The sequence below is a fragment of the Protopterus annectens genome, chromosome 15.part0, assembly GCF_019279795.1.
Source record: "Protopterus annectens isolate FY-2018-M chromosome 15.part0, PAN1.0, whole genome shotgun sequence".
Lineage (NCBI taxonomy): Eukaryota > Metazoa > Chordata > Ceratodontiformes > Protopteridae > Protopterus > Protopterus annectens.
The window spans coordinates 279,855,930-279,875,944 of NC_056749.1; the positions used below are offsets into that span (position 1 = coordinate 279,855,930).

At 40.2% G+C, this 20,015-nt stretch overlaps 1 long non-coding RNA gene across 1 annotated transcript in view; it reads right to left on the bottom strand.

Moving 5' to 3' along the window:
* Nucleotides 1–334: 334 nt before the first annotated feature.
* LOC122790065 overlaps nucleotides 335–20,015 on the bottom strand; it is a 60,464-nt gene continuing 40,783 nt past the window's right edge. The window contains exons 2-3 of the long non-coding RNA XR_006362914.1: nucleotides 530–659; nucleotides 335–411 (exon numbers count right to left, since the gene is read on the bottom strand). This is a non-coding gene — a long non-coding RNA (uncharacterized LOC122790065). The remainder of the gene's footprint in view (nucleotides 412–529; nucleotides 660–20,015) is intronic.

Consider the following 20,015-nt stretch of genomic DNA (forward strand, 5'->3'; position numbering starts at 1 on the left):
TGACAAAGAAGCAAAGTGGTCCATCCTTCCACTACCTTATATATTCCAGTCGTTAATACTAAATCAAAGCTACAAAGCCCAAAACGGTTGACAGATTATACAGAGCTCCAATTGACAGACCCTGACTGATATGCAACTTCAAGGATGACCTTCCTGCAATTTCTCTCATGTACTATAAGCAATGTTAATACAAAATTTAGTGAGGAAGAAGCTACTTTGCTGACATAACCCTCCTTCGGTGTTGCTTCATTCTAACTTTAAATAGGTACAGGAAGAGGTATTCCACCTCAGTTAAATATCAGAGCCCTTGAATTATTTGGCACATATTATGACTTACCAAAGTTGACAGAAAATATTCACATCCTCTCAGAAAGCGCAACAAGGGGGAAACTGAAAAGCTTACTTGCATTTCTGAAAAGACAAGAATGTACAAAATTAAATAAGAATATGAGGCAATGGATACTGCATCCACAACATCTATTCTTCAGGTAGTTTACACCTGTATAATTGAATGAAAACAGAGTCTAACCAAAGGACATGAAGGCCTAGCTGATGGACATCCCTGTCACTATAGTCCGAGTTGTTCTGCAAACCAGTGGATGAAATCCTAATAATTCTCATGCAAAATGCACTCCTCAGCACTCTGGAAATCTCACGGCCTGTAAAAAAAAAAAAAAAGCTATAGAAAACAGTTTTACAGTGCTCTTACAAAGCAAAACAATCTTTATCAGACTGTAAAAAATGCATTCTGTAAGAAACAGTTAAATAATCTTTCAATAATCTTTCAAAGAAAAACAATCTGGTTCAGCTTCAGCACCTTCATATAAAACACAATCCCAGCCAAGAAATACCCAACTGACAGTCTGGACCTAGTATTAACCCATTTTCCACATATACCATTGAGTGAAAGATTCAGTTCTCTAAGTGACCTGAGTGTGTAGTTCAATCTGGGTGTGGAGGTTGGAAGCCTACACCCAGAAAAGCCGTACATATTCCCTTTTATGCTCTGGGAGTGAGGTTGTACTTTGTAAGCCAGTCATTGAAGCAGACTTGTGTGCACCTTCTTGTTATTATTTACCCATAGAAGGAAGTAGCACACAGCCTTCACATTTGGTTAGCAGTGGCGGAATTCAAGCCCCATTGGTGCCTGTTCAACTTCACATTTTGTGTCAGTTGCCACCTATAGTTCATATTTTGTGACACTGGTGACACTTCTTAGGAACCTCTGTGGTTATTTTTTACTCACAGTGCTAAAGCCTGAACGTCCTCTGCTTGTATCAGTCTTGATACACCGTTAAGATGGATAGTACACGGATATTTGTGATGGCTCAGCTAGTATGATTTCAGACAGGATAACAGTGGTATAAATGGACTTCTGTAGGCGTGTCTGATATGATATAGGACAGAAGCTTGTCAGTATGAATGGATGTCTGTGGGACTGGCTGTTGTGACAAGGCACATTAAGCTTGTCAGCGTTCCAAATTAGCAATATTGTGAAAAGACCACTATAGAACTGGCTACCATCATGTGGCACAGGGCCTTCATCCTGAATGTTAGTACTCGTGTGCATGGATCTCTGATGGACTGTGTATTGTCAACAGTGCTGCATTATCAGACAAATATTTCAACTTTACCTTAAAGAGATTATACAAATCTAGGTTCTACAATGCATCCAGCAATTTATATACCACACCAAAATGCCTCTGTTAATTGAAAATGTGTTGTCTTTTTGTATCACAGTAGCACTGAATGGAACTGTCACGTGATGTATACCTTGCTGTGGGTGGGGATACAGTATGGATCTATTATACAGATTGCAAGTTCCTGGTTATACCCTCATGATGTAGAAGTAATTTACAGCTTATCCTCTTCCAGTTAACAGAAGGCAGGGAGTAGAAGATTCTGTTTCATTAGTAGAAAGTTAGAGGAAGTCTGTTGTTACTGTTTGAAATATCACTATTCAACGCACTGCCTAATAATGAGCCTATTTCTGTGCAAGACCCCACTTATGAGTTAACTTTTCACCAGCCCACTTGAGAAGTATTTTATAGGTCAGTCAATGGACAGGATTCCCCAAAATGCCTGTTGTTCACAACATGTTTGCTCTGAACTGTGGTTAGTGCATTACACATTACAAATGCTAGCCAGATGAGGACTAACACTCCCTTCATGAAAATCCAGTGATACCCCTCCATGATGCAAGATGAACTGTGGCAGTCAGCCTGCAGTGGACAGGACTTAGACCATGGTGAACCATCCTTTTTTTTCCCTACCTTAGCCACTCATCAGTACTGTGTCTGTGGAAACAGGATTCAAAGAGTAATGCTAAACATAGATGAATACTAAAAAGGCAAGAATAAAAACAGCAAATCTATTGATGTGTTGCATTCCTTGTAGTTCTTTATTGAGATCAAGTTTATTTTATTAGACCCGTATCAACTAAAATTCCAAGACTAGTAAAGCAGTAAAATTTCTGTTACAAGTCTTGCACTGCAGCCATTTAACACCTAAAAGACCATACGAGTCATTTCAGAACAGAAAGAGTTTTCTTGACGACACAATTTTTAAGAAAACAACCTGGTCCTGTTTCTTGTTCTAAGTTACATTCTTTCTAAGGGTAAAGGTTTTGATCACTTATACTGCAATGTGATACACAGTATATGCCTCATATAAAGTAAATGTTACACTGTTGTGCCAAATGTACATACACAGAAGCTATAACTGCCAGGCTCCAAATTTGTGTTTCATTTTATCATGAGGGTGTGTTGTGAGTTCTGACCTAAGGAAGTATTTTTTGTTCACTTTTAGAATCAGTCTCAAAGCTTCAATAGCATTTCTCACATTCGAACAGCTCAGTCAAGGATATCAACAGGGGAAAAAATACTTATTTGTATCATGAGTGTGTTACACATCTGTAATGAGTGAACCAGTTACATATAAGAAATACAAAATGCTTGACAAAATTATGTCTCCAGTGACTCAAAACATTACAGAAGAACAGAACATTTCAGTTGTGAGCTCATTAGCACACGGTTCAAAACCTGCTTGTTCTAAGTGCCATTTCTCAGCAGAATTTCAGCCAAGAACATGCTGCATGAAAAAATATGACATGCACTTCTTCAAAGAAAATTTCTGCTCTAAGTCAGAAGTTCACTTAATTTAAAAAATACATCCTGACATTTAAATGACGTACTTCATTATGAATGCACTGGTTTTTAAGTCCTGCCATTTCCAACCTTTTGCAAAGAGCCACAAGTCTGAGACTGAGTGGCCTGATTATTATTATTCTCATCAAATAGATGATTCATTTCCCCTAAGATGTCAATTTCATTAAAATTACACTCAATGTTTTTTTTTTTTGGGGGGGGGGGTGTAGTGGAAATCCCAAGATGATGAAATTATCAATAATTGTTTGGGGGGGGGGGCTAAGTTTAACAAATTTCACGCCATTGGTTAAACAGTAATTACAGGGAAATTTAGATGGCCTGAGGAAGAGAATTCCAGAAACCCCAAGGCTTAAAAACAGTTCTGAGATGACAGGTATTGAAAGATACTATACTTGTGTTTTTGGAGTATGAGAAAATAGTTTAAGCCCCATCCTCAGCCAACAAAAGATCAACAACGAGGTAGCTGAGGATATGAAAAGATTGTCATTGGCTGTTTCCATCCATGCAGATAAAGATTCCAAACAGGACAAAGCTTTCTTTTTTTTTTTAAGAAAATATATTAAGTCTAGTCTACTGGCCATTACAGCTGTTGAATCTCCTTATGTTTAATGTTAACTACCAGGCAAAAGTAAACAGTTGATTTCAATGCTACACAAAGATGGTGTTAAATGTACAGGTAAAAGATTTGCAAATATCACTAACAGGGTTAATGCTTATTCTCCAATAAGTCTAACCTAGTTTTGTTTCCGTAATGGACAGAAAATGGATTTGATGAAAAAAGGCAGCCTTATCCAGTAAACACTCTAGCCAAAATCAGGACTCTGCATACCTATTATTGGATCATGCTTGGTGAAGAAATATTTGAGCCACTAGCTGCACGACAATGGGAAATTGGTGCAGTTATTTTCAACAAGGAGAGGGAAGACACACATTCTAGGAAAGTGCAAAGCAAACATTATCAAAGGGCTAGACTTTGGTAAAAGTACAGTGCACCCTAAAGACAACAGATCATTTAAAGCTCAGATGATGTCTCCACATGTTTTCACAAACACTTGCAAAGATATTTTTTGTATAACAGTACACCTATTATTTCAAAGTTGACTATTCATTCTGTTCCACCTTCTCCAAAATTTCTAATATTCCTCTCCATGATACAATAAACCTTTTTATTTAGGAGCACCTTGTCTCATTATCTTGTACATATAGGACAGAATTCCATTCAAAATCTTCTACAGTTAATTTCCTAGGCATCCAAGACCTTGTTAACAAAGGCAAAACCCTGTTATACATCTACCTCATCTGAATAAATTACCAGTCAACAGAATCAAATTTGTAGCTACTTAGTCAACCTTTTCTTTGCTTTTTGAGGGAGCCTGAATGGCAGCTATGGATCCCTGCATCCATCCTAAAACATTCTCTGCTTCAAAGTCAGAAGAAAACTATTTCAACATTCAGTGCTACCATCTGGTCAGATAACTGCCCTCAAAGTATTTATAAAGTGTCTAGCACATGCCATATCATAGTAGCCTTCAGGGAAAGAGGCACACACATTTATAGATAACTGGATCACCTTCATATTCAAGCTCAGTCTCATCAACTGCTAGCAGACAGCATGAGGGTGATCATTCCATTTCTGAGTATTCTGAGTACCGCAGGATAGACCATTAAAAAAACTACATTTTGTCCTTGAAAAAAGAAAGATCTTTCTACTGCAGTCTTATATTCAACTCAGCCATAAGTTCATTTATTTAATTCATCAAAGAATTCATGACATGGTCTCCTTATTTCAATGGGCAGCATCATAGAAGATGCTGTTAGCAGAGTTTGTTTCCTCACTTTTGGGTCATATGTTGACCAGCACAGTTATGTACTTTCAGGGCAGATGTCAACGAACTGTAGCATCACTACTGGAATCTGGTGGATCAAATAACTGATCCTGGTGACTATTACCTTCCTTTAATTCAGACATTGGTTAACAAACTGAACCTAAACTGCTGGCTAGAGATGGTATACCTGCGTCAGGGCAAGTCTTTTCTACTATCTCAGATCACAAAAATCTAGATAATGGATCACTTAGACTCTAGCTCAGATACTCATCTGTAGACTCTGCCAGTCAAAAAAATTTGGTATCTTGTACAAAGGAAGTTGCACATCAGACTGAAGAAAATGTCTGTAGTCTTTTTGGTACTGAATGCATACATCCAAGAGTACTTAAAATGAGCATGGGTAATTCAGCAGTGAGATAACTGTGCATAAACATTCAGGGGGACATAACATCGTACTGCATTTCCCTTTGGCTGGCCAATGCAATCATGGTAACTGGTGCTGTGCATTTTTTTCAGTTGCAAGTTGTTTATCTGCCAGTTAAAGAAAGCTTCACAGACATTCAGACGAGTGGCTTATCTGGACAAGTGGCAGCTTCATACCCAAATCTTTTAGGATCAGGTTGTAGATGGACAGTAGCCACACAAGGATGTGTATGAATCACATGAAAAAGTTGAGTTACCCAAATTGTGGATGAGGGCCTTCAGAGCCCAGTCAAAACCAATGGGAGATGAGCTACTTCAGCAGTGCTATCAATTCCCTGGATCACCCTGGTTAAAAAAAAAATTCTGCAATTTGCAGAAAAAGATTAGTCTCAACGAACCCCACTGCAAGTTTTGGAATTGACAGCCTTGATTTTTTTACCTCAGAGAAATGCTGAATTATTTTATCTGGCTCTTTCACAGGAGGACAGCCTCTCTCAGCAACAGAAGTTATTACATCCCGAGTCAGTGCCATGGCAAAGAGGGACAGTGTCCTATGCCCTAAGTGACCTGGGCTCAATTAGCAGTTCAGGAATCTGAGATGCTGGTAGGGAAGGATGGTGGGGAGGTGTGGTCCATAGAGGGTAGTAGGCCTTGAATATAAACAAGAAAATAGAGGGGAGGGGGAACCAAGTGGTAAGTCATAAACAAACAAAAAAAATCCTTTGATGGTAGTCATAAAGAGTATGACACCCCCCCCCCCCCAGATACCCTTAGGTTCTTTGCCAGCCTTAGTCGTGGAATGGAGAGGGCTGGAGGAGAAAGCTGGAAGACCCAGCAATGGATATGGGCACTGGGATAATCCAGTAGGAATGAAGCAGAAGAGGAACCAAAGAAAACATTCTCCATCCTGCAGTAGCTACACTCCATCACACACTTTGATAATGGAAATTTCATTCTCAAAACATTCTTCTTCCCTTAGATGTTGACGTCCTAAAGAAGGCGAGGAGTCATTTTATTAAGAAGCCTTATTTGCTAACACAGAACATATTTTCTCAAAGGTGAACTCTGTGTGACCCAGTGCCACCAAATACACAAAACTTTTAATCTATTTTCCTTGAATTTGTATACACTGTATGACTAGGAAACTAGTAATGTGACTACTACCCACATATGCAAACTCTAAAAGCACTAGTGCTTTCATTAATGTGCTGCATAAAGGCTTCCAGTTCTATTTTTGGGTTCATTTCCATATCATAAAAATGACAACAATAGTGATTGTAAAATGTAACTCTCTTTTAAATAGTTCATAAGAATAAAGAATGTAAATTTAGTGATGACTTTTTGGGAAAATTCCTAAGTTAGGTGCCATGGTGGATTCCATGGCAACTCCTACCTTTTGCTGAAAATACTGATCGTGAAACTGGGGAAGATAATTTAACAATTGTTTCATGCACTCATTCAAACTTATTTCTTCTACTTTGTAGTCACAATACTCAACATGTCACATGCCTATTCCACCACCATGTTTTGATGAATGGTGATAAAGTAACCTGACATCAAATGTCAACAATTCATGTTCAGTAACTTTGAATTTTGAAATCCATCCTCACCCCTTTTTCGCATGTGGTTGGGGTGTCACTTCAACAGTGACAATCTATCTAGAGAGAGCATTCACATTGCTGATTGGCTAGCCTTTCATCCACACATACACATGAACAGACATTCCTATGGCCAATTCAGACTGTCCAATCCACCTACTGCATGTCTTTGGAATGTGGGAGAAAACCAGATCACCTGGACAAAACCAACAGAAACACATGGATGACATGCAGACTCCACACAGAAGGCACCCCAACCAACAACTGAACCAGAGAACCTCATGTTATGAGAAGGCAATAAAACTACCTGTGCAACCTTTGACTTCTGAAATCTCATTTTTTAAATGAAAAGAATCCCTTTAATAAGACCTTTTTTGACATCTACTTCCTTCAGAGCGTGATCTAAAAATGGAAACTGGTTCCAATTTAGATCTTTCTGTTGCCAGAATAATTCTTAACAGGGACACCAAAAATAACCCCCATCACTATACCAGACCTTGCATAGCACTATCACAGAAAAGTACCTATTTTCTACAACTTTCTATTGTGATAATCTTAGGCACCTAAAGACAGAACAAAGGCAGTCTCAGTGACTGCCACTTCAGTGAAAATGTTTCACTGAAAGCACTGTTACTGAGAATGGAGAATTCCCTTTTCTCCACTGTTCTGCGACCTTGGAGTAGGTATATGTAAGTCTGGGGGTAAGCAGGAGTGTCTTCCACTAGGATTGCTGCAAAAAAAATAAATAAGTTTTACAGAAAGTGCTTTTGGTGAAACATTTTCAGAGTTTTTGTTTTAGATCATGGAAGGTATGGACATATTGACATGCTCCCAAAATCTTTGGTATCCATTACCAAAGTAGACGTACCCTTGTCAGCTTTCTTTACTCTGATACTACTGTCATTAGACAAGGTAAACAAAAGTCTGCCTCTCTTCCTGATTTAAATTATACACAATTACCTGCCAGCAAGCACCTATTATTTTCACAATTTTTTGTCAAAGGCATAAATGTGTGGATGTAGTGGTGGACTAAGACTACTAGATTCCTTAAAATGACTGAATGCACCATTCTTTCTCTGAATGCCAAAAAACACAAAAGTATTAGAAAAACTTTTTGACACTGTTCAATGTACCTTTTAAACTTGTTCTGCAAGTGGGAGCATATGAAAAAACGTTGTAACAGATATTTCTAACTGATTTAACTCCTTAACAGATTAAACATTTTTAAAATTAAGTAGCATAACTGACCATTTACTGACAAGTCCATTTTCACCTTTGTTTCTGGGGCACTATTGCAAATAGTTTTTCTTTGCCAGTTGCTATGCAATTCTTGAACCAACTTGTTTCTATTCCATGGCTGGCTCCCTTCTGAATTACTTCTATCCTCTGTGTTGTTACCCTGCTGTTGGTTTGATTTGAATCTGTTTTGGGAGAGATGATGTACATTCTTTTTTGGCCGATTTTCTTGTCACTTTTTCAGTTCTGCTAACCTGAATAAATAGTTCAGACCTTGCTGCTTGGCGGACTTCTCCCCTAAAAATCCTGCAGGCTAATAGGTTCATTAGGAATGCCTATATCTGCTTCCCGGGATTCCAATTGGTCTTTTTAACCATCAGCAGAAACTCAAGTGGAAACCACTGATTTTTTTTTTTTTTTTTTTTTTTTGGTAATCATTTACATCCTTGAACATTTTTTTCTTCTTGCTGAAATAATTGTTCCCTCTGCTAACTTCAGGGAAAATGGTTACCATCCTCTCTCTAGTTTTGGTCACTGAAGAAGCCAAGGACACTTTGTCAAACAGTCTAACTTTTTTGTGATCCTGAGATTTAACTATAGTTATTAAGCTTAAGATGGTATTCATACCAGTGAAGAGTAACTTGGTAAGGACAGCAGGGGAAATAATTCTACTGTCAAGTGCCAGGGAATAATTTTCTATCCATTTCAACTACCACTAACTCCAGCAGATGGGACCTCAGTTAAACATCAAGAATGCTACCTCAGATGTTCAGTGTGGTGCTACAGTATCAGTACTGAAATAGGAATCCATGCACATAGTTTAGGGAAAAAACTCAGCCTTCTGATCTTCTGTGCATCAAAGATGAGTGTGTGACCTGCTCAGCCGTCGATAATAGACAAATCAATGAATTAAAATCATCATGAATAGCCATAACTTGTGTTATTCATACAAAAGGAAAGCTTGTACATTCCCTTTCCTTGAACAAAATGCAGATTGGTAATAATGGTACAGTTAGAAGTGTTTTATTCTTACACTTAAGGAATCACCAAACTGCATAAAATCAATTTCTGTTTTTATAAAATTTATTCATTCTGTTGCTCATTTTTCTGTGAAGTAAAGTTAAAATCCAAATTGCAGCTGTGCAATTTCCAATTTCAATGTAAAAATGTACAACTGAAGGTGTAAGTTGCTATTTATTTCTTCATACTGTAGGGATTATGAGGGAGGGAGGGTGAGGGACACACACACACACACACACACACACACACACACACACACACACACACACACACACACACACAGAGTGGAAGCCCAGTGAAATGGATTACATATCACTATAGCTATATAGAACATGACATATTAAGGAACTACAAAAATGTAAGTTTTTGCATTACCTGGTTGGTGCAGAGTAAAAACAAACAAAAAAAAAACTTTTAAATGAGTTCCAAGAAGGGATGACATGCCTGCTCTAATATTTTGTAAGCTATAGCAACTGGTAACATTTCCTGTCACCACAGTGTTTTGAGATGTTTCATCAGTGGTGGCACTACTTCATGACATTACTACAACAGACCGACATAAACAGGATGACTGTACTTAGTTTATGATGACTGCTGCTACATAAGTAACTGTGTGTTTTGTGTACTGGCCAGTTCCAAAACATAAATTATTATTACCATCTTCGTTACTATGACCATAAACTTGGATATCCTTACAGTGTTTTTAAATTTGTTTACACAGTCTCTAAATCAAAATGAATTTATGCAGATTGTGGCAATGTCCACTTTTAAATATTACTTGTTTCTGCAACAGTACGAATCATTTTCAGACAACTTAAAACTGGAAAAAGAAAAGAGAGCACTATGGACATGATATTTACTCGTTCACATTTGAAGTACCAGAGCAAGAAAGAAATGGATTTATCCACTGTCAAATAAAAGGTGACAACAGAATGCTGCAAATCCAAAAGTTGTTCAGCATAAAATACTATAGATGAGTTGTTTCATTTACATATGCCTCTTAGTTCTTTAACAAATGAGGAAAATAAAGAAACATTTGTTTACATTTTTGTCAAATAAATACAAATAACTTTTTGGTGCTACAGGCAGCAGAGTGGTTAAGCACAGAAACAACGAAAAACTGAATGCTGTTTTATTTGCAGACACTCTTGGTAAATTAAAAAAATGCTTTATATTTATGATAAGATTAATTAATTGAAAATAATGAAAATAAATGAAGACAAGGAAAATAAAGCAAAATACTGCAGTTGATCAGCACAAACTCTTCTATAAAACACAATAATTATCTCTTCTTTTATAAGCACAGATAACATTTTTATTAATAGAAAAGAGAACAAACATGCATTTGTGTTTCAATAAGTAAACACAACATTCTTTTGTGTATATACTGCATATGGGTTAATGACAAGTTTCCTGGTGACCTCTTGTCAATCATGGTATTTTAAGAAGTTTTAAGCATCGGTTATTATAGCAATAACCCACGCCTGGGTGTGGGTAATGCTGGATTTACCCACAGTTGGTGTGGTTTGGTCACGAGGTAAGCCTGAGTGGCCAAAGACAACCGTGGGTAAATCCAGCATTACCCACACCCGGAAGTGGGTTATTGCTATTATACAATGACATTATTTAAGAAAAAAATAATTACTTTTCTTATATTATGACATTGTATAATGCCTCCTTGCTGCCCTTCTGCAGCTGTCTGGTATTCTGTGGCAGTTCTGATATACTGTGCATGCGTATGGTTACGCAGTACATCAGAGCTGTGGGTGGAAGCAATGGAGAAAGCAAGATCTCCGTTGCTTCTTACAAAGTGTCTCACTATGTTAAACCCATTTAACATAGCGAGACAGCTTTAAAAAAAGCAACAGAGAAAGCAAGATCTCCATTGCTTTTTACAAAGTGTCTCGCTATGTTAAAGGAGTTTAACATAGCGAGACAGCTTTAAAAAAAGCAACGGAGAAAGCAAGATCTATATTAAATTTTTTTAAAGCCATCTTGCTATGTTAACATAGTGAGACAGTGTCTAAACAGCAACGGAGATCTTGCGTTCTCCGTTGCTGCACAAAAAGATTTATACTAATGGAAAAAGTCTGGGCGACCGGACCTTTTTCCATTAGTATAAGTCTGATTTACAACATGCATGCTGACCAATCAGCGTGCACGTTTTGGAATGTTAATGGGGGGGTCGTTGTATAATATTATTTACAGTACACTCTCAGTTAGATGCCGGATAACTGTAGTTTCTAGTTGCTTGAGAGTTACTATTAAAATAGGCCTAATACTGTACCCTGTACTATTTCTTTGGTTTGACTTGTTCTTCGGTTGAGAAGAGAGGGAATTTGTTCCCGTCTTCCTTTTTAAAACTCTAAAAATGTAAGGTTTGTTTCTGTGTGTGTGTGTGTGGGGGGGGGGGCAGAAAGTGCAACACATGAAAATTGTACTGTATTTCTTAGATTTTTTTTTCTGGTTGCTTGAAATTTCTGGTTGCTCAAGTTCCAGTTAACTGCATGTTTTTATCCTAACAAACTATGTTTTATGAATTTTTATTTGATTGTGTTTTGAACTTTTTCTTTATATATTGTATTATACTGGAGCTTTTCTCCCCGGGCCTCCACTGAAAATGGACTTGTGTCCAGTCGGACATTCCCGGTAAAGAAATGTAAAACAAAATAAAATAAGTAAATAAACTGAGAGTTTACTGTATTTGTTAACCAGACAGATGCAGTAGTCCTAGGACCCTTTTCTGCACGAACTCAGTTCAAAGGTAGTGTGTGCATACAGACAACAGTACATACAAATTTAAACAGTGGAAAAATAGAAATCAAATATTTAGAACAAAGGAAACATTTCATGCAAAATAAATTTCAGCCAGTAGACACTGAAAATTCATTATGGAAATGCATGACAAAATAGGAGCAAATTAATGCATTGTAAGTAGTTCTGTAAGAGCTGTCACGTCAGTGTAATTACATTTCTTAGGTCTGTTTATGCTGTATCAGAATCTGATGAATATCCACTTAACGAATGTCTCTAAAGTACTTGTACTGAAATTTTATAGTAAGCTGAACAAGGAGGTTAGTGCTGTAAACTACTGGCATCAGAAAATTTCTAATGTCTGCTGCTAAGGCTACCCAAAAGAGAATGCCCAGACATGAAAATGAGTTTAAGAGCAATATTATCCAAATAAGAGGATGCTGAAGTACACAATCCCACCCTCCTAACAATGTAAATAGAGGGAACTTCATACTTAAGTGGGTGTACCTGAGTAAGGAGAAGGAGCAGTTATACAAATTATTATGAGTAACAGTTTGGCGGGGGGTGGCCACAGTGGTGCAGCAGTTAGCATTGCCACCTCACAGCAAGAGGTCATCTGGTTTGATTCTCGGCTAGGGTGCCTTCTTTGCGGAGTCTGCATGTCCTCCCTACAGTCACGTGGGTTTCCTGTGGATGCTCCAGTTTCCTCCCACATCCCAAAGACATGCTGAAGGTGGATCAGACACTCTAAATTGTCCCCAAGTGTGTGTGTCTTCTGTGGAAGTTTGGGTACTGGGCTGCCAATTCAACACAGTAAAACTCCACTGCAGTCATTCTGCGGACCATTGTTCTGTTGTGGTGACCCATAATGGGAAAAGCTGAAAGGAAATGAAGGGGATGGGTAACAGTTGGGGGTACTGAGACCCTACTTGGGAATGGAAGACATTTGGCTTTTGGGAAAGAAGTCACAGCGATGCTCCACAGTGACGCAAATTAAATTCTGTTTAATGGAATCTGTCTGGTGACACTGGCAAATGACACCCCAATTAAAAGTATATATTCAAATATAAGAATAAGCACATTTCTAACAAAAATATAAAAATCCTTCTGTGTGAGTAATCCAGGTATTTTATCATCATTGTTTAATTGGCCAAGTAGAATAGATATGTATCTTGTTTGAAAGGTGAAAGCGTGGACATAAGCTAAACTTCAAAATATTTAAACCTACAGGCATAAGATACAGGATACTCAAAATGGTCACAGACAGAAGGTTAAGATGATATTGGGATGTCCAAAAAACTAGTACTTTCAGTTTTTAGTATTGGCTAACAAGTGTTTGTGGTACAGTCAGATGGAAAAGGTAACCACCCACACCACAAATCCAGTCTCACACAGACCTATTGCATCTGCATACCCAACACATAAACACACAAAAACATACTCGGAGGCTCTAAATAAAAATCTTCCTAATCAGCAAAGGCCTCCTAAGCAGATATCCAAGCAACAGCCACCCCTCAACAATACCCACAAATCATATATCTCACAAAATCAGTGTGCCTCACAGTCACAGCCCATAAGGCCAAACAACACACCAAATACACTTGTTATAGGGGACTCTATTGTCCGACACACTGAGTCCCACTCACCAGACTGAACAAGGAGAAGGTCACTGTAAGTTGCCTGTCGGGTGCCAAGATCCGCCACATAATGCAAGCACTCAGGTCACTCCAAAGCAAGTACAAGTATGACTCCGTCATTGTCCATGCTGGTGTGAATTACCTGAGATGTACCTCCCTGGACTACATGAAAAGAGACATAGAGGAGCTCTCTGACCATGTAGCCCAGGCTGGTATGTCCCTGACCTTGAGTAGCATCTTGCCCTCACCAAGAATGATGCCACAGTATAAAGACAAAATGATCAGTTTCAACAATTGGCTAAAGTATTGGTGTCATTCAAAGGGGATCCAGTGTCTGTCAGCCTGGGATGACATGCTTGACAAGCCACGTTGCTTCGCTAGGGCGGCTTGCACCTGTCACCCTAAGGCTTTCGTATACTGGCCAAGGCTCTTGCCACCCCCATAGTGCCTTTTTTAGGCAAGGCTCAAAGGACAAACCCACCTCCATAGAACACCCAAAGATAAAAAAACTAAAGGTAATGCTACTCTATGCCAGAAGTCTAAACCTCAAGATGCACGCACTCGAGACTCTCCTCAGTATGGAGAAAATCGATGTCTGTGCAGTAACAGAAACCTGGTTCAAGGCTCCTGAGAGCACCCCAGCACTACCAGGTTATAACTCATACCATGCGTTTCGGCCCCAAAACTCGGACCAAAGCACAAAAGGAGGGGGAGTACCTATATTCATCAAAGATACCTACACCTCCAGGTTAGTGGCACTGCACGAAGTATCGGAAACCATCCATGTGCAACTAACAGTGGGCAAAACTGCCTTTCAGTTTGTAGCCTGCTACAGAACACCCCCCCTATTACAGGAACCCCACTTGGCATTCCTGAGAACACTGGAGAATATGAAAGTCTCTCCAAACACTATGTTATTGGGTGACTTCAACTACCCAAACATTGACTGGGAAAACTACTCAAGCCCAAACACCCTCGCCCAATGGTTCCTTGAATTTATAAACTCTAACGCAATGGAACAACTGGTCACCACTCCCACAAGAGAGATCAACATATTGGACCTGGTCATCACCAACATGGGGACTCTATGTTCCACACCAGAGGTAAACCCCTCATTGGTAAGATCAGACCATAAACAAATTTCCCTGGACATCCATATCCCGTCCCCACCCCCAGCCAAGGAAATCATTGTAAAGAATTTCTCCAAAGCCAACTTTGCACTTCTCAAGACTGAGGTGGAATCCTTCAAAGCCCCTGGGCCAGAGGATAATACAGCCCAATCCGCAGAATCCTTTACAAATGCATTCTATGAGCACCTGCAGGAATGCATGGATCGTGCTATCCCAAATAAAACCAAGACTCACTCCTCCAAAAACAGGAGACCAGTCTGGTGGACCCCGGCCATAAATAAGCTATACAACAGAAGGAGGAAGCTACTACATGACAGAGCAAAATCCCAAAAAGGGAAGGCATCTCTGATCAGTATTAGCAAGAAACTTCGATCCCTCATATAATCATCAAAGGTCGGTTTTGAAAGAAAATTTGCCCTAGACACTAAAGATAATCACAAGGCCTTCTTTAGTTATGTTAGAAACATGGGCGGAAACTCCCAGATATGCTCTAAATTGTTGCATAACGGTACAAAATATACCGGGCCTACAGACATAGCCAACATCCTGGCAGACAGATTTAGCGCAAACTTCTCCCCCCTTCCCCCCAAAGGAGCAAATGCCTATCCCAACTGAATGTATCCTCCCTGACATCACAGATGCACAGGTGAAAGCTGCCCTCTCCAAAGCAAAAAACACAGCATCTATGGGTCCGGACGGTGTCCTAGGCTGTGTCTTACACGAGCTCCAAGAAGAACTGAACCCTCACATTAAGTCACTGTTCAGACTTAGCCTTACTACAGGATATGTACCCAAAGAATGGCGTACAGCTACAGTGGTCCCACTCCACAAAGGTGGTGCCACAACGGACCCCGGAAACTATTGCCCCATAAGCCTGACTAGTCTGGTCTGTAAAGCTATGGAGCGTATTATCATGGAACTCATAAACAAAGACATTGGGAGCCTCCAGACACTGGACCCTACCCAATTCGGCTTTGTTAAGGGCAGATCTTGACTCTTAAACCTAGTTGATTTCTTTGAAACAGTTACCAAAGCCATAGATGAGGGCAAGGTAGTCCACACAGCCTACCTGGACCTCACAAAAGCCTTCGACACAATACCCCACTCGGGCATCATAAATAAGCTTACCAGCTTAAATATCAACCCCTATATCACAAGATGGGTTGCAAACTGGCTCAGAGATAGAACCCACATGGTCAGAATCGCAGGTGCCATGTCCAAATCCAAACCAGTTACAACTGGCGTCCCACAGGGCTCAGTTCTGGGACCTCTCTTGTTCGGTATATACTTCTCTGAGGTTCAGGCTAACACGGGGGGATTATGGCTGACAAAGTTCGCAGATGACTGCAAACTGGGGGCCATAATCGAATCTCCAGCTGACACAGGCATCCTCCAAAAGGGTCTCACAGAGATGGATGCTTGGTGCCAGAACCACGGCCTCAAGCTAAATGCTAAAAAGTGCATAGTCATCCCCTTTGGGAAAAACAAGGTGCCCACAAATTACCACATAGGTGGTAATCCATTAAGTACGGAAGAAGTAATTAGAGATTTGGGGATCAACGTAGATAGTAATCTCTCCTTTGATAATCACATTGCCAAAGTGGTTAGAAAGACCTTCTATATAGCCACCTTATCATGAAAGGGTTCGCATCTAGATCAAGAGAGGTCATTGTGCCCCTCTACTTGTCACTCATCAGGCCCATAACTGAATACAACGCCCCTTTTGGGATGTACCTTACCCGACACCTGCAGCAACTGGAGAGACCCCAAAAGTACCTCACCAAGAGGATCATGGGCTACAAACAGATGTCCTATGCAGCTCGACTAAAGAAACTTCAGCTCTACTCAGTTGCTTACCGCCTACTCAGAGGCGATCTATGCCTGACGTACAAAGCCATGTCAAACCCAGAATGAATGGACATGCTCCACCTAAGAAAATCCAAGTCCCTTAGAGCTACACGCTCCTAGGACCTAAACCTCAGCACAAAAATAAAAAGGACATGCTGGAGGGACAGATTAATTTCCCAGAGGCTCCCCTCACTCTGGAATAGAATCCCAATTCATGTTAGACATAGCCCCTTGCTGACATTCTTCAAGCGAAATTTGGATGCGTGGATGGGAAATCGCAAATTCACCCCTAGGATCTCTCCTGTGTCCCTGCTAAACAGAGGCACAATAAACTAATCTTAAAAGGGTACCTTCTGTGACCTAATTTACAGAGGCACAGTAGGCTAATCTAATAGGGAGGCAGAAGCCAAATACACTCTAGCTAGGCTTATAAATGCCCTAGGGCAGATAGGTTCATAGGTAGATACTAGGCTATGAACATGAGTTACAAAGTCATAAAATCCTTCTGAAGAGCTTTTTGGATAGTTGCTGCAAAATGCCTTGTTATAAGATGAGAGATTATAAGTATAAAGAGCTAAGCTCTGGTGTCATGCAGCAGCAGCAGGAAGATATTAGAGAGAGAACAGAGGACACTTGGTTTATGCTACATTGCATGCCTTAATTAAAAGGAAATTTATTATGCTTGTTCACCTAAGCACTCAGATTATTCAAAATTTTTTTTTGAGGAAGACATCAATAAAGAAAAACTTTTTTGAGCAAAAAGCAAACAGCACTTCTCAATTAAGCTGAAAGCATGTAGCCACAGGTAGCATCTGTAAGCAAAGCATTTTTTTTTACTACAAAAGCCATGCTGAGAAGCTGAAAAGTACAGTTTTGTACCTACCATAAATGTAGATGTTCGAGTGTTCACACTGCTGCAGTCATCACATTTGGGTTATCCTGCCGTCAGGCGGTCCCGCAGTCAGCCAGAGTTCCAAAGTCTTGGTCCGGCGTCGGTTGCTGTCGCTTCTTCCCCTGACGTCAGTGCGCTAGGGGTATATAAGATGCATCCGACACCATTTTCTTCAGTTTTTCTTTCCCCAGATGTCAGGTGCCCCCAATAGGGCAAGAAAAACTGAAGAATATATACATATAAAAATAAAACAATACCTTCAGTCACAAGCAAATACACCACAGAGGTTGTATAGGATAGAAAGGTATAGATAAGTCCAGCTAGTTCAGAGGGGATGGAAGGAGGGTAACCTGGACTGCAGCAGTGTGAACACTCAAACATCTACATTTATGGTAGGTACAAAACTGTACTAAGTTCGTGTTACACTGCTGCAGTCATCACACTTGGGTTTAATCCCAAAGCTAAGGATGGGTGGTGGAACTAAACAGGGCTTGGAGAGGCTAGTAGGCCCTGCAGAACTGCAGTGGCAAAGCCAGCTCAGGTTTTAGAGTATAGAGGTAAGTGATAGTGCTTGGTGAAGGTGTACACTGAACCCCAAAAGTTGCAGCCTCCAAAATATCCTTGGTTGGTACCCCTCTGAGAAAGGCTGTTGATGTTGCTGTAGCCCTGGGGGAATGGGGCCTGATGTTACCAGGCACATATTTCCCATGGTGTGTGTAGCAGAAACGGATACAATGTCCTATTCATTTTGAAATGGTCTGTTTTGAGATAGCTTTTCCTTGAGATCCTGCAGCATAGGATACAAAGAGCTGGTCAGATTTCCTGAAAGCCTTAGTTTTATCCAAGTAGTAACGTAATTGCCTGTGAATGTCCAAAGACTGTAGGAGCCTTTCCCCTTTGTTCTGGGGATTTGGATAAAAGGTGGGCAAATGAATGGTTTGGTTTAGGGCCACACTGGATACCACCTTTGGCATAAAGGAAGGGTTAGTTCGTAAAGAGACTCTGTCTTGATGAAAAATGATGAAAGGCTCCACTGCCATTAGGGCCTGTAGTTCTGAGACTCTTCGTGCTGAAGTTATTGCTAGCAGCAGGGCAGCTTTCCATGATAGGAACTGTAGATCAGCTGTAAAAGCTGGTTCAAAGGGCGGAAGTGTAAGCTTTTCCAAAACAAAGTTGAGATCCCAAGTTGGTGTTGGTGCTCTCCGGGGCGGTCTTATGTTCTTAGCCCCTCTGAGGAACTGTCTTAGTAATGGATGTGAAAATATAGGAGGATCCGTGTTGTATTGAGCTGAAATAGCTGAGGCGTGGATCTTAATAGATGAGAAGAAAAGTCCTTTGTGCAACATCTCAGTTAAATATTGAAGAATCTGAGGGATATTTGGGACAAGGGGATTTTGGCCTTTAGCCTGGTTCCAGGCGCAGAATCTTTTCCATTTGTCTGAATAGACTTTCCTGGTGCTGGGCCTCCTGGCCTCCAGAATGACATCCATCACAGCTTTAGAGAGAAGTGTTGACTTGTTGTTTAGGCAATTTGCCATGCAGCCAGATTTAAAGTCTTGAGCTGGCTGTGTAGAATCTGATTGTTTCGCTAAGTGAGCAGGTGAGGAATTGTAGGTAAAATCCATGGTGGGCCTTGAGCCATGTTCCTTAGTATTGGATACCAGTGTTGGCGTGGCCAGTCTAGAGCAATGAGTATCATTTGTGGCCTCTCTAATCTGGCTTTCAGCAGCACCTTTGCCAGAAGAGGCAGTGGAGGAAAGGCATACACTGTCAATGTTTTCCAACTGAATGAGAGGGCGTCCACTTTCCAAGCTAGTGTGTGGCATGTCCTTGTGCAGAATTTCCGTAGTTGGTAGTTTTGGGGGGAAGCAAACAGATTTATGTCTGGGATCCCCCATTTTTGAGTTATTATTGTGAATACTTGTGGATCTAGTTTCCACTCGTGAGGATCTATGATGCTTCTGCTTAGATCGTCTGCCAGTGTGTTTTTCTTTCCTGGCAGGAATTGTGCTTGTAGTTGAACTTAGTAGGTCAGTGCTGTGTTCCACAAGGTCATTGCTTGTCTGCATAGGGGGTAGGAGTGTGTGCCCCCTTGCTTGTTTATGTACCACATCACTGTGTTGTTGTCTGTCTTTATAAGGAGTTGTCCTGGATGTAGGAGGTCCTTGAATGCTGTTAGGGCATTTTGTACAGCTAGCATCTCTTTTTGATTGATATGTAGATGCCTTTGGTTTGCAGACCATTTGCCCTGAATACATGTGTGCTCCCCAGGCATAATCCGATGCATCTGTTATAGTTTGCCTGGCTGTGGGTAAGGTAAAAGGCTGACCCTTGTTGAGGTGACATGCCTGAGCCCACCATAGAAACTCCTGTTGAAGGCAGGGAATGAGTGGAATTATTGTTTCCAAGCTGTGGCTGTGTTGAGTCCATATGCTTTGCAGATAGCATTGTAATTTCCTCATATGCAGTTTTGCAAATGGTATT